Here is an 11,897-nt window from a genome sequence, read left to right as displayed (position 1 = left end):
CATGAATGCTGATAATACAAAGAAATCTTAACATTTCGTGCAATTCTAGACAGTGTTTGATTGGGAGCAAATTCATTCCACAGCAAGATGATGACCCCAAGCACGCTGCTAAAAAATCAAGCTGCTGGTCTTCTCAGAACAATGGACTGGTCACCCCAGAGTCCAGACCTCATTGAAATCATTGAATGTGTTTGCGATTACTTGGATTGTAATATTTCACATAGAGTTATCCTTACTGATAGTTTCTGTTGAACCTTTATTGTTTTTTCTGTTCTGTACTGTAACTGACAAGATATTTCTCGATGAGTAATGCACTTGTCTGAATGAATTGCCTTCACTTTGTCAGTGTGACCATGTTTGCTGTATGTGTGTCTCAGGGGTTTGAACTTGGCTGAGGCAAAAGCTATAGTGGAAGAGGCCATGCAACTACAGAAAAGGTTTCCGGAGGTCATGGCAGGATTTCATCTGGTGAGCAGCTCCTAAGAGACAGTAATGTAATTTGGGCTCACCAGAGACGCTGTGCAAATGGTATTGGTTTACAGTTCCTTCAGAACGTTTTTGTAGGAAAAAATTTTCAGAAAAATTTGAAGGGCTGAATACTTTCTGAAGGCATTATGTGAGTGTGATATATAGGGAGAGGGGTATGCTAAGGTGTTGCTGTGTTTTGGAGGTGGGGCGTGAGGATGGAGGGAGACCCCTCTGGTACTTCAGGGAGGCCTTGTCCCTGCCAACAGAGCTTGGAGTCACCCTGCCATACTTCTTCCACGCAGGAGAGACAGGTGAGCCAATTATGACCCCTAACTCATGACTTTTAACCTCCAAGTCCTTCCACATGTACACATCTGAGTCTGAGAAGTTTAATACCATCCAGAGATAATAATAATGTACTTTTAATGGTGCATGTGTGTGTGTGTAGACTCGGAGGGCACCGACGTGGATGAGAACCTTCTGGACGCCCTGCTTTTCAACACCACTCGCATTGGGCACTGATTTGCCCTGGCACGCCACCCTCTAGCCAAGGAACTCTCCAGGAAGAGGGGTGTGGCTGTGGAAGTCTGCCCCATATCCAATCAGGTACTCCCATTGTGGCCTGTAATTGTCAGTCATGTACTGTATGACATAGACAACATGAAAACACTCATTGCCCGTTCAAACTAGATTTGCAACTCCTGTTTTTAAACTGGTTGTGGTGGGCTTCACTGCAATCCGTTTGAATGTATTTCAAGTGGCTCTAGTTTAAGGAGAGTATCAGACTGCGTCTGTACGCACTGCTGAGATCCCACAGATTTGCCTGCCTCGTCTTGGACCTGAGGAATCACCCTGCTGCAGCACTCATGTCTGAAGGCCATTCGATGGTGGTCAGCTCAGATGACCCAGCCACCTTTGGAGCGACTGGGCTCTCGTACGACTTCTACGAGGCGTTTGTGGGCCTGGGCGGGATGAACGCCCACCTGGGCACGCTCAAGGAGCTGGCTATCAACTCCATCAGGTGAGGCCTCAGTCAAGGCTGCCAAAAGCACTGTAGCAAGGTGACCTGCTGTGTTAAATGGATTATGAGGGTGTGTTTGTTTGCATTCACTATGTGGAGTGCGTGTGTGTCTGTGTGTATCTGTGTGTTTGTGTTTCTCTTTATGTGTTCACTCTTTGGATAGTGAAGTCTGTGTGTGTGTGCGTGCACTCTATGGATAGAGAGGTGTTTGTACACTACAGTTCTCAACATAATGAATAAAACCCCCCTAACTCCTGTCCACCAGATCAGAAACACTCTTCAGGACTGAACACACCTGACTAATCAGAGACACCTTTTAAGCCATTTGTCCCAAACAATATGGTTCCCCTGAAATGGGGGGCTATTTATAAAAAGTGCTGTAAGTTATACAGGTTGAAACCAAAATGTATAAATGTATATATCTAATAAAAGCACAGCATCTGCACTTTAACCACATGTGAATTGTTTGATTACAAATCTAAAATTGTGGAGTACAGAGCCAAATCTAGAAATTGTCTTTGTCCCAAACATTATGGAGGACGCTCTATGATTAGTGAAGTGTGTGTGTGGGTGCATTTGTGTGCACTTATGCGCGCATGCTCGTGTACACATCCGTGTGTGTGCCCACAGAAGGCCTCTGACTCCCCTCCCCCTGTTTTCAGATACAGCTCCCTCTCTCCTGAACTGAAGGACAAAGCGCTGGCCCTGTGGCAGAGGAAGTGGGACAAGTTCATTTCTGAGAACTCTCAATAGAGCCCAGAGCACAAGAGGGAATGACTGGGAACCAGGTGGCAAAGTCACACCAGGCCACGGGGTTCATGTGCCAGATAAATCCACAGAGATGTGTCCAGGACAGAGAGGTTCTCTTCCACTAAGCATGAGCCATGGTCCCAGTGTTGCCAACCTCTTGCCTTCGTTGTGTGCCTCCACTAAAAATAGTGAATTTGGAAAGATCTCAGGAAAGCAAATGCTGCCCTCTGGTGGAATGTGGGCTGTTTGCTCTGTGTCAGGAAGTGGTGCTGTAACCACAGTGCTGTAAACTCCCACAAAATGGAGGAATCCCTGATATGTCTGGAAGGAAAGGTTCTTGAAACGTTCCATATCGTGGATATAGACAGCACACTTTATTGCTAACAAAGTGAGAATTATCTGACTGACCTGACAATCTTAAACACTTAATGTATATTTTTAATATTTTAATCCCAGTGATTTTTATTTCACCAATCTGGAGCGCCCAATCACATTTCTAAACCTGACTCATCTCTGGTGTCAGCCTTTATCAGTTCAGGGGTGTGTATCATGAAACAGGATTACTGAGTTATCTGGATAACTGCACTGAGTAAAACCCAGAACCATCCCAAGTGCGGAATATGGACTGGAGTAAAAATAGCTGTTCTGGGTTTTACTCAACGCAGTTATCCGGCTAAGTCGGTAATGCTGCTTTGTGATGCAGGCCCCAGGAGAGTATATATTAGCAGGTGTCTTATCTGAAGCATGTGCATACTTCTGCAGTCCACCAGCAAAACTGTGCAACTGCTTTGGTTGAAAGGCACCTAATATAACTTGAACCAGTGCTCTACCCTGAAAAGCCACACAAGAGTCCTTAAATACTTGATTCTAATATTGGATGCTGCAGCTGCAGGCTTGGTCTTCACCCGATGTGACTGAGGAAATGGAGACAAGTCTCAGTGATGTGTGAATGCTTTTATATGGATAAAGATTTTTACACTGTGGAGTTATGAGGACATTTACTGGAGTCGTCCGTTTAATGTTTTATATGACTGAAATTAGTAGTCGCACAGGAATTGCCTTAAAAGGCTATGTCATTTTTGTCTGTCACATTCTGCTTGCTTGTATTACTAAATTAAATGGGGAGTCTACGTCACACACAACAAAATGTTCTAATTGGCGAAAGAATAAGAATCTGCTATATTTTGCAGAAGTCATTCATTACATTGTTGATAAAGTAACTTACCAACTCTTCGCATTTTATGGTTGATTTATTGTTAACAGTTATGTAATTACCAAATATTTATGTTATTTTTTTGTAGTACAAACATGCGACCTATGTGTTAGTAGCTTATTTGGAATGTGCCCAACAGGACAAAAATCATCATTTTTTTTTCAGTATAGAAATTGTGACTATGTGAAATATTGCTACAGTTCATGACTTCAATTCTTTGGATTTTATGGCCATTTCCCAAACTCTCAAAAGGAGGGAAAAAATGATGTGCGTCTATTACGGTCAGCCACCAAATGGAAATCTGACAATAGGTTAACTCCAGACCACACACTTGTTACTAGTAAAACTCCATAGTTTCTAACAATACAAGGGACATGTAATTTGTGAATGGAACGGGTCTCATATTTAATACATGTGGAAAAATAGGACCAGTGTCAAGATTTATGGTAATACGTGACTGAGATAAGACTGAGATTAAACATCTGATTAACTATTAACCAAGATTTCTATGTTGTGACCGTGTTACACCTAATACATTTTAAGTTTCGAGAAAAACGGTTACACTTTACAATACGGTCGCATGAATTGGCACTAACTAATGTAGTTGTACTAACTACTGAAAAGCTTTACAGCTTTGTTAATGTATTTGTACATCGTTAGTCATGTTCACAATTACACCATTTAATGCCAATTCATATGGGAATAAAAAAACAGTTTTTGTTAACGGTTAACTAAAAATAAATGTATTTTACGTTTTGCTAATGAACAAATAATGACTAATGCGTAGTTAAATACATCAGACTAATACATTAGTTAATGTATTTAACTACTAACCAATTAAAAGTTAATTCATGCTTAATTGATGTATTTGCAAATCAGTCATTCATGTTAATACCTGCAATAATGTAAAGTGTTAGACGGGAAAGTAATAGGAAAAGGTTCCTTTAACATTTCTTTTCCGTTTCTTGTACAACTTGCACGATCACATTTCTCATTTAACAAAACAATAATCCTGACTTTTAGATCGGCTACAAAAATGTAAACAACGTATTTTCTCTTTGTTGGTCAATACAAAACTTTATTTTTCAATCATTTGAAAAAGTTTATATTTCACCGAACAAATAGCCTTTTAAAGATAACGATAAAATTTTCTTTTCAAATGACCACTAGGCGACGCGCGATACCTTACCTTATCATTGAAGATTTGCGAAGTTGCAGTGCAGTTCCGCCAAAGAACTCAAGTATTCTGCAGTCAATTAAAAAATTTAGTTGAAACCGATTCTAATTCTCACTTAATTTTACCAAGAGCACATTTAGTTTAGACATTGTTTTAATGTAACACTTCATACATCGTCAATAGTATTTTCTTGCTGATTTTAATAGTTTGCCTTCTGGTTCAAGTTAACGTGAAATATAAAACTCACCGTCACCAAACCGTCAAAGTGAATACATGCAGAAAGCAGCATAACCACATCGTCCCTTCCTGATTCCAGTTTAAACCAAAACAAACTGGTCATGCTGGTGACCAGCATGTTAGACGTAGGTTTGACAAAACCTACCTCCACTCATGCTGGTCTTGCTGATGACCCGTTTATGCTGTTCTTGCAGGTACATCTCTTTTATGTTTCTTGTTTTGGGATACCGAAATGTATAAACAAAAATAGTCCTTAATAAAAGCTGAGAATCAGCATTTTAGCCGTATGATATTTGATTGAAAATCTAAAAGTGTGGAGTACAGAACCAAATCAAGAAAAAAAAAGGCTTTGTTCCTAACATTATGGAGCTCACTGCATATAGGCTAAGCTAATAAACACACATATTTGCACGATATGACCCTTCTTAACATTCTGAGACACAACAGTACAACGGGCGGCACAGTGGTGCAGTGGGTAGCACTGTCGCCTCACAGCAAGAAGGTCGCATATTTGAATCTCGGCTTGGGGCCTTTCTGTGTGGAGTTTGCATGTTTCCTCCGGGTACTCTAGTTGGTAAATGGACTGCATTTATATAGCGCTTTTATCCAAAGCGCTTTACAATTGATGCCTCGCATTCACCAGAGCAATTAGGGGTTAGGTGTCTTGCTCAGGGACACTTCGACATGCCCAGGGTGGGGGATCGAACCGGGAACCCTCCGACTGCCAGACAACCGTTCTTACCTCCTGAGCTATGTCGCCCCTTCCACAGGCCAATTGGAGACCCTAAATTGCCCATAGGTATGAGTGTGTGAGTGAATGGTGCGATAGATTGGTGGCCTGTCCAGGGTGTATTCCTGCCTCTCGCCCACTGAACGCTGGGATAGGCTCCAGCACCCCCCGCGACCCTGCTCAGGATAAGCGGGTATAGATAATGGATGGATAGATGGACAACAGTACAACATTAGGTCATACCATTATCATCATCCAACCCATTTAAATTTTTCATGTGATTGTCATATCCTATTACTTAATGTGAGTTTAGAATTCAGTTGGATTCCGTTTTAATACCCCTAATCACATCATGGATTACAGAGCAACAATTATTCACGGTCAGTTGCAAACAGGCCAAAATACAAATTCCACAAAGCCAGTTTTTCCATACAAAACTTGTATACATGCTTGCGCTTTTCAGATAATTATCCATTAGTCATGAGAACATTTTATGCCTGCAGTCGAAGATTATGAGCCTTGTTTTCAGTGTGTATTGAGCTTTGTCCATGATAAACTACAGAGTGCTGTTGTTTTCGTGATGAGTAATTTGTGAGCATTATATTGTTGATCACATGCTAGGATGTTAAAATGCTGTGCATGGTGCATTTTCTCTTGGACTGGGAAATTCAGAAGAGATTACAATGTTCTATGCTGTGGAAAAAACCACTTAGTTTGACATCAGTGTTCAGTATCATTTTATGTTGTTGCTAACTTACCGTTTTTCCTGTCAGTGGCTGATAAAACAGTGGAAATGGTTTTTGATTTTTCTCAGTAAGTGACTGACAAGACTTGGAATGGGAGGGGATGCCCAGAGAAAGAAGCTGGGTATGATCCTTGAAACTAGCTGTGAGTAAGCAGGATTTTGTGTGTGTATTGCTTTTTAAAATAAAAAATGGTTACTTTATGTAGGAACAGCATTTTCTCTGCATGATTAAATTCATGAAAAAATAATCTATAATCTTTAAAGATGAGTCATTTTGACAAGGAAATATCATTGAAGGATTTGAAGGTCAGTGATGAAATGCATTAGTATTTTTGGTTTTTGTGTATGTGAAAGCTTTTTGGAAAAAGTTTTATCATGGAAAAGCTTAATTAAAATTACCGTTTGACTTTGACATACTGTAACACCACTACATGTCCTCTTTTCCTTTTCCCACCTAAATGGTATTCTCTGAAATCTTAGCAGAACAAGATTGAACTTTATTTTAACTGTACATAGATATCTGTATAAATGAAGCGTGAATTCGTATTTCTCTTGTACACTAAAAAAATATGGAATGCTTTCACACAAATAGCTTAAAATGAAGAAAATGTAAATAATGTAAGTTTTTATTGCACACTTTTTGCAGCAGTGAATAATTCATTTTGTTCTCATGGTACAATAAAGTTACTTGTGAGCCCATGAACGCTCTTAATTTTGATAAAAACCCCAGTCCCTATTTCACTTCTGTAAGGCCTTTTGATTTCACCATTTGGCCAGTTCTATGCTGTAGGGAACTTGAAAGGCCAAGATCACTGAAGAACTTTCTCCTCCACATTAGTTTCTTTAACCCTAGTCTTATTCTAATCTTCCCCACAGCACTGTCCATTGTGTTCTTCCCAGCCTACAGCATGGCACTGCTGTCCTCCCTGCATGGTTCCCAGGTAACTCTGCTGTCAGTGTTGCTGCTATGCTGGGCAGGTGTGTGTGGCGGGATCCCAGACCCTCGCCAGAGAGAATTACTGATACAGCAGGAGGCCTCCCGACAAACAGGGGGCACTGTTGTGCTGACAGAGGCTGAGCGGAGGCTGAGTGCTCAGCTACACAAGTTGAAACAGCAGGAAGTGGAGGGGCCACAATTCCCTCCAGCATTGCACTTCTTCAAAGCCCTACCCCTCATCCAGCGGAGCCCAGTCTTCAGGCTGCTACAGAAGATGCCCAAAGGTAACACATGCTTCTCATACATGCATTTATAATGTGCTGAAATCATTTAACTTTATTGCGTGTTTACTGCTGCAGCCACCGTCTACTCATGCACACGTCTGTTGCCATTCAGGAGCTGCTCTGCATGTTCACAGCTTCTCCATGGTGGGGGTGGACTGGCTAATGAAGAACGTGACCTACAGGCCGCACTGTTATATCTGCTTCACCGCAAGCCAATCAGTCCGCTTCCTCTTCTCTGCCAAGCGGCCCCGCCCCCTTCCGCAGTGTTCTGCTTGGGTGCTGCTGGAGACACTGAGGGGAAAGGTGGACAACACCACCGACCTGGACAACAGGTGGGTGCTCACCTTGGGATGGAGGTTCTATGCAAAATACCTGTGGTTTTGTTTCTATTTGACTGTGGGTTAGAGATGGGAAGTGAAACTTTGTGGTTCCCGTAATAGGTGTGTCTACTGGCTGTTGTGACAGATTGACTGTTAAGATTTAATAGAAAGTAGAAGAGACAGTCTGTGCTTGGTTGGAGTTTATGAATCACTGATAACACATAATGGCTTGTCGGTTACAACTGTCATCTGCAATTAAACAGCCTGAAGCAGAACCTCACATTGCTCACAGAACACCCTGCCACAGCCTACCCAAGCCAGGATACCTTGTGGGACAGGTTTGAGGAGACTTTCAACGCAGCACCTGGACTGATCAGCTATGTACCTGTTTTCAAGGACTATTTCTACCAGGGTGTGCAGCAGTTCTATACAGACAATGTCATAGGGGCGACATAGCTCAGGAGGTAAGACCGATTGTCTGGCAGTCGGAGGGTTGCCGGTTCAAAGCCCACCCTGGGCATGTCGAAGTGTCCTTGAGCAAGAAACCTAACCCCTAACCCCTAACTGCTCTGGCGAATGAGAGGCATCAATTGTAAAGCGCTTTGGATAAAAGCGCTATATAAATGCAGTCCATTTACCATTTACCATTCATGTACCTGGAGCTGAGATCCGGAGTGTCACTGGTGAATAAAGACAGCATTCCCAATTAGGGCTGAACCCATGTGTCATGGATGTTTTTACTGCAGAGTTAAAGCTGCACAAATGTAGTGTATTGACCTTGAAGTGCACCGTGATACAACATTTAATAGGCTGCTCCATATCCTCATTTAGGACAACTAAACATTGTTTACCGTAATTTAATTTTAAGTACATGGTTTATATCTTGCTCAAGGGTGCAATGTTAGTGCCAGATCATGTTGTAATTGAATCTGTAGCCTGTGGGTTATAAGCCGAGCTCCTTAAATGCTCTGCATTTCCACAGACCTATGAGCTTGATGGAAGTACACATGACAGGGCCTGGTGCTTGAACACCTATCAGGATGTGACCAAGAAGTTTGTGGAGGACCATCCTGATTTCCTGGGAGTTCGAATAATCCTTTCTGTACACAGGTAAAAATTTAAGAAGATAGAAATGTACAGGCTCAAAATCAAAATAAAGGTCACTGTCTACTGTATTAAAAATGGATTCTCATTCCAGTCCTTATTCTAGAGTCAGGTTTGTGCAGTGTGTTTATTTTAGGAATGTAAACGTTTAAAATGTAAAAACTGGACTGTATTTCTAAGCACTTACAGCACCTGATAGTGCTAGGAGAAACACTATTTGTTCAAATTAGAAGTTCAGTATATTATTATTATTATGCCACATTTTCAACAAGGATTTTCAACATATTGTATTAACTATGTCAATGTGAGCTTGTCTTTTTTGTCCTCTGTCTCTCAGGGGTCTCAATGTGTCTGAGGTCAAAGCTGTAGTGGAGGAGGCCATACACCTGCAGAAAGAGTTTCCGGAAGTCATGGCTGGATTTGACGTGGTGAGGAGATCTTGGGAGACAGGAACCTTATCTGGGTATATCAGATATCTGGTCTCCTTTTACTGTTATGATTGTGCACTGCGTAGTATTAGTGTGTTATGTGAGTGTGATATATAGGGAGAGGGGTATGCTAAGGTGTTGCTGTGTTTTGGAGGTGGGCCGTGAGGATGGAGGGAGACCCCTCTGGTACTTCAGGGAGGCCTTGTCCCTGCCAGCAGAGCTTGGAGTCACCCTGCCCTACTTCTTCCATGCAGGAGAAACAGGTGAACCAATCATGACCCCTAACCCATGACTTTTAATCTCTAAGTCCTTCCACATATACACCTCTGAGTCAGAGAAACACGAGTCACAATTTCACTCTAGAGAAATATGTGTACATTTAATGGTGTATATGTGTGTAGACTGGGAGGGCACAGACGTGGATGAGAATGGTAAATGGTAAATGGACTGCATTTATATAGCGCTTTTATCCAAAGCGCTTTACAATTGATGCCTCTCATTTGCCAGAGCAGTTAGGAGTTAGGGGTTAGGTGTCTTGCTCAAGGACACTTCGACATGCCCAGGGCGGGGTTTGAACCGGCAACCCTCCGACTGCCAGACAATCGGTGTTACCTCCTGAGCTATGTCGCCCCCACAGAACCTTCGTCCAGTATGTCATCCAGAACCTTCTGGACGCCCTGCTTTTCAACACCACTCGCATTGGGCACTGATTTGCCCTGGCACGCCACCCTCTAGCCAAGGAACTCTCCAGGAAGAGGGATGTGGCTGTGGAAGTCGGCCCCATATCCAATCAGGTACTCCCATTGTGGCCTGCACCTGTCACTCACACAGCGCACCACTGAACAAGCTGGCACATTCAGACAGACCAAAAATGAAGGATGTCAGTCCTCAGCCGCTTTTCCTGCCCTTTCCCCTTTCAGGTTCTTGGGCTTGTCTCGGACCTGAGGAATCACCCTGCTGCAGCACTCATGTCTGAAGGCCATCCGATGGTGGTCAGCTCAGATGACCCAGCCACCTTTGGAGCGACTGGGCTCTCGTACGACTTCTACGAGGCGTTTGTGGGCCTGGGCGGGATGAACGCCCACCTGGGCACGCTCAAGGAGCTGGCTATCAACTCCATCAGGTGAGGCCTCTGTCTGAACCACACCAACATGGAACGTGGCGTGTGAATATAGTCAACAGTACGTCGCTGCGGTTACAGTACCGTTCATACAGTTGGCCGTTTTTGTTTTGTTGAATGCCAAAGGTGTGTGTGTGTGTGAGTTCACTGTACACAATATGGGGTGTGTATGTATGTTTATGTTCATTCATTGAATGTTTGTATTATGTGTTCACTATATAGAGGGTAGGGAATACATACGTGTGTTCACTGTATGGACAGTGAAGTGTGTACATGTGCCTGTTATAGCTCGCATCAAATTTAAAACATTGGTCCTAGCATACCAGGCAGTCAAGGGATCAGCCCCAGCATACCTCCACAAGATATTCAAACCCTACATGCCAGCCAGATCCCTCCGTTCTGCTACCTCAGGACGCCTAGCACCTCCCCCTCTTCGCACCTGCACTTCCAGAACACGTCTCCTGTCTGTTCTGGCCCCACGATGGTGGAATGACCTCCCTGTGGAGGTCAGAACAGCTGAGACACTGACCCATTTCAAACGACGACTGAAGACTCACCTCTTCAGGCTGCACCTCTCCCCATCCCTCCCTACCCCCCTGTAAATGACTGTAAGCTTAGGGTTGTAACTAGGCAGCTGTTTCGTAGGTGACTTAGGTGCATTAACTGTCTTAACTACTGCTTGTATTTTTTCCATAGACTGCGTTGTTGCCGTTCTCGTTGTTTAGTGTTAATCAGTTTAACCTTCAGGGTCCAAGTTGAACTATGCGGTTGTTCCCTGCACTTGGACCGGTACTTCTCTCTAGGGGTTTCATCATACTTGTTCCTGGTTATGGTTATACACTTTGTTGTACGTCGCTCTGGATAAGAGCGTCTGCCAAATGCCTGTAATGTAATGTGGAATTTTTGTGTCTGGGTGTGGTCAGAACGTGAGTGTACGGCGGAAACCGCAGCATTGTCTGCGGTTCTGTTTATTTATGCTTCAGGCAAGCACGTATCACTGGAAATTAAAGGTGTGCACGTTCCCTCTTTTACTAGGAAAAGACTTTCATAGAATTCACACTGTCAGAAATTCCCTTTAAAGTTCATGTCAACAAAGGTGTAACCTGAACAACAAAAAAAAAGAACAAAAAAGCGTTCTAGGCACTCATGTAGTAATCCAATGAGGAGAGCAGGGAAGGGTAAAGTTAAACTTATCATTCTTAATGCGTTTGTTCCCTATGTTCTAAGAGCACCTACTATGTATATTTTTTGTCATACTCTTGTTTACCACAGAGCACCCAGTATATTCTTCTTCTACTCCAGAGGTTGCCATCTATTGGTGGGTTTATTTCCCGCAAGTTTGCACATGAAAGGAGAAAATGAA

The 11,897-nt window shown here is 42.8% G+C and overlaps 2 pseudogenes; both read left to right on the top strand.

Moving 5' to 3' along the window:
• The first annotated feature begins 420 nt into the window (after positions 1–420).
• LOC118231527 lies at positions 421–3,224 on the top strand (annotated as a pseudogene).
• A 4,009-nt stretch (positions 3,225–7,233) lies between these two features.
• LOC118231867 lies at positions 7,234–10,541 on the top strand (annotated as a pseudogene).
• The last annotated feature ends 1,356 nt before the right edge of the window (positions 10,542–11,897 follow it).

Source organism: Anguilla anguilla, chromosome 7 (assembly GCF_013347855.1).
Source record: "Anguilla anguilla isolate fAngAng1 chromosome 7, fAngAng1.pri, whole genome shotgun sequence".
In the NCBI taxonomy this organism is placed as follows: Eukaryota; Metazoa; Chordata; class Actinopteri; order Anguilliformes; family Anguillidae; genus Anguilla; species Anguilla anguilla.
This window is presented reverse-complemented; position numbering and strand designations above follow the sequence as displayed.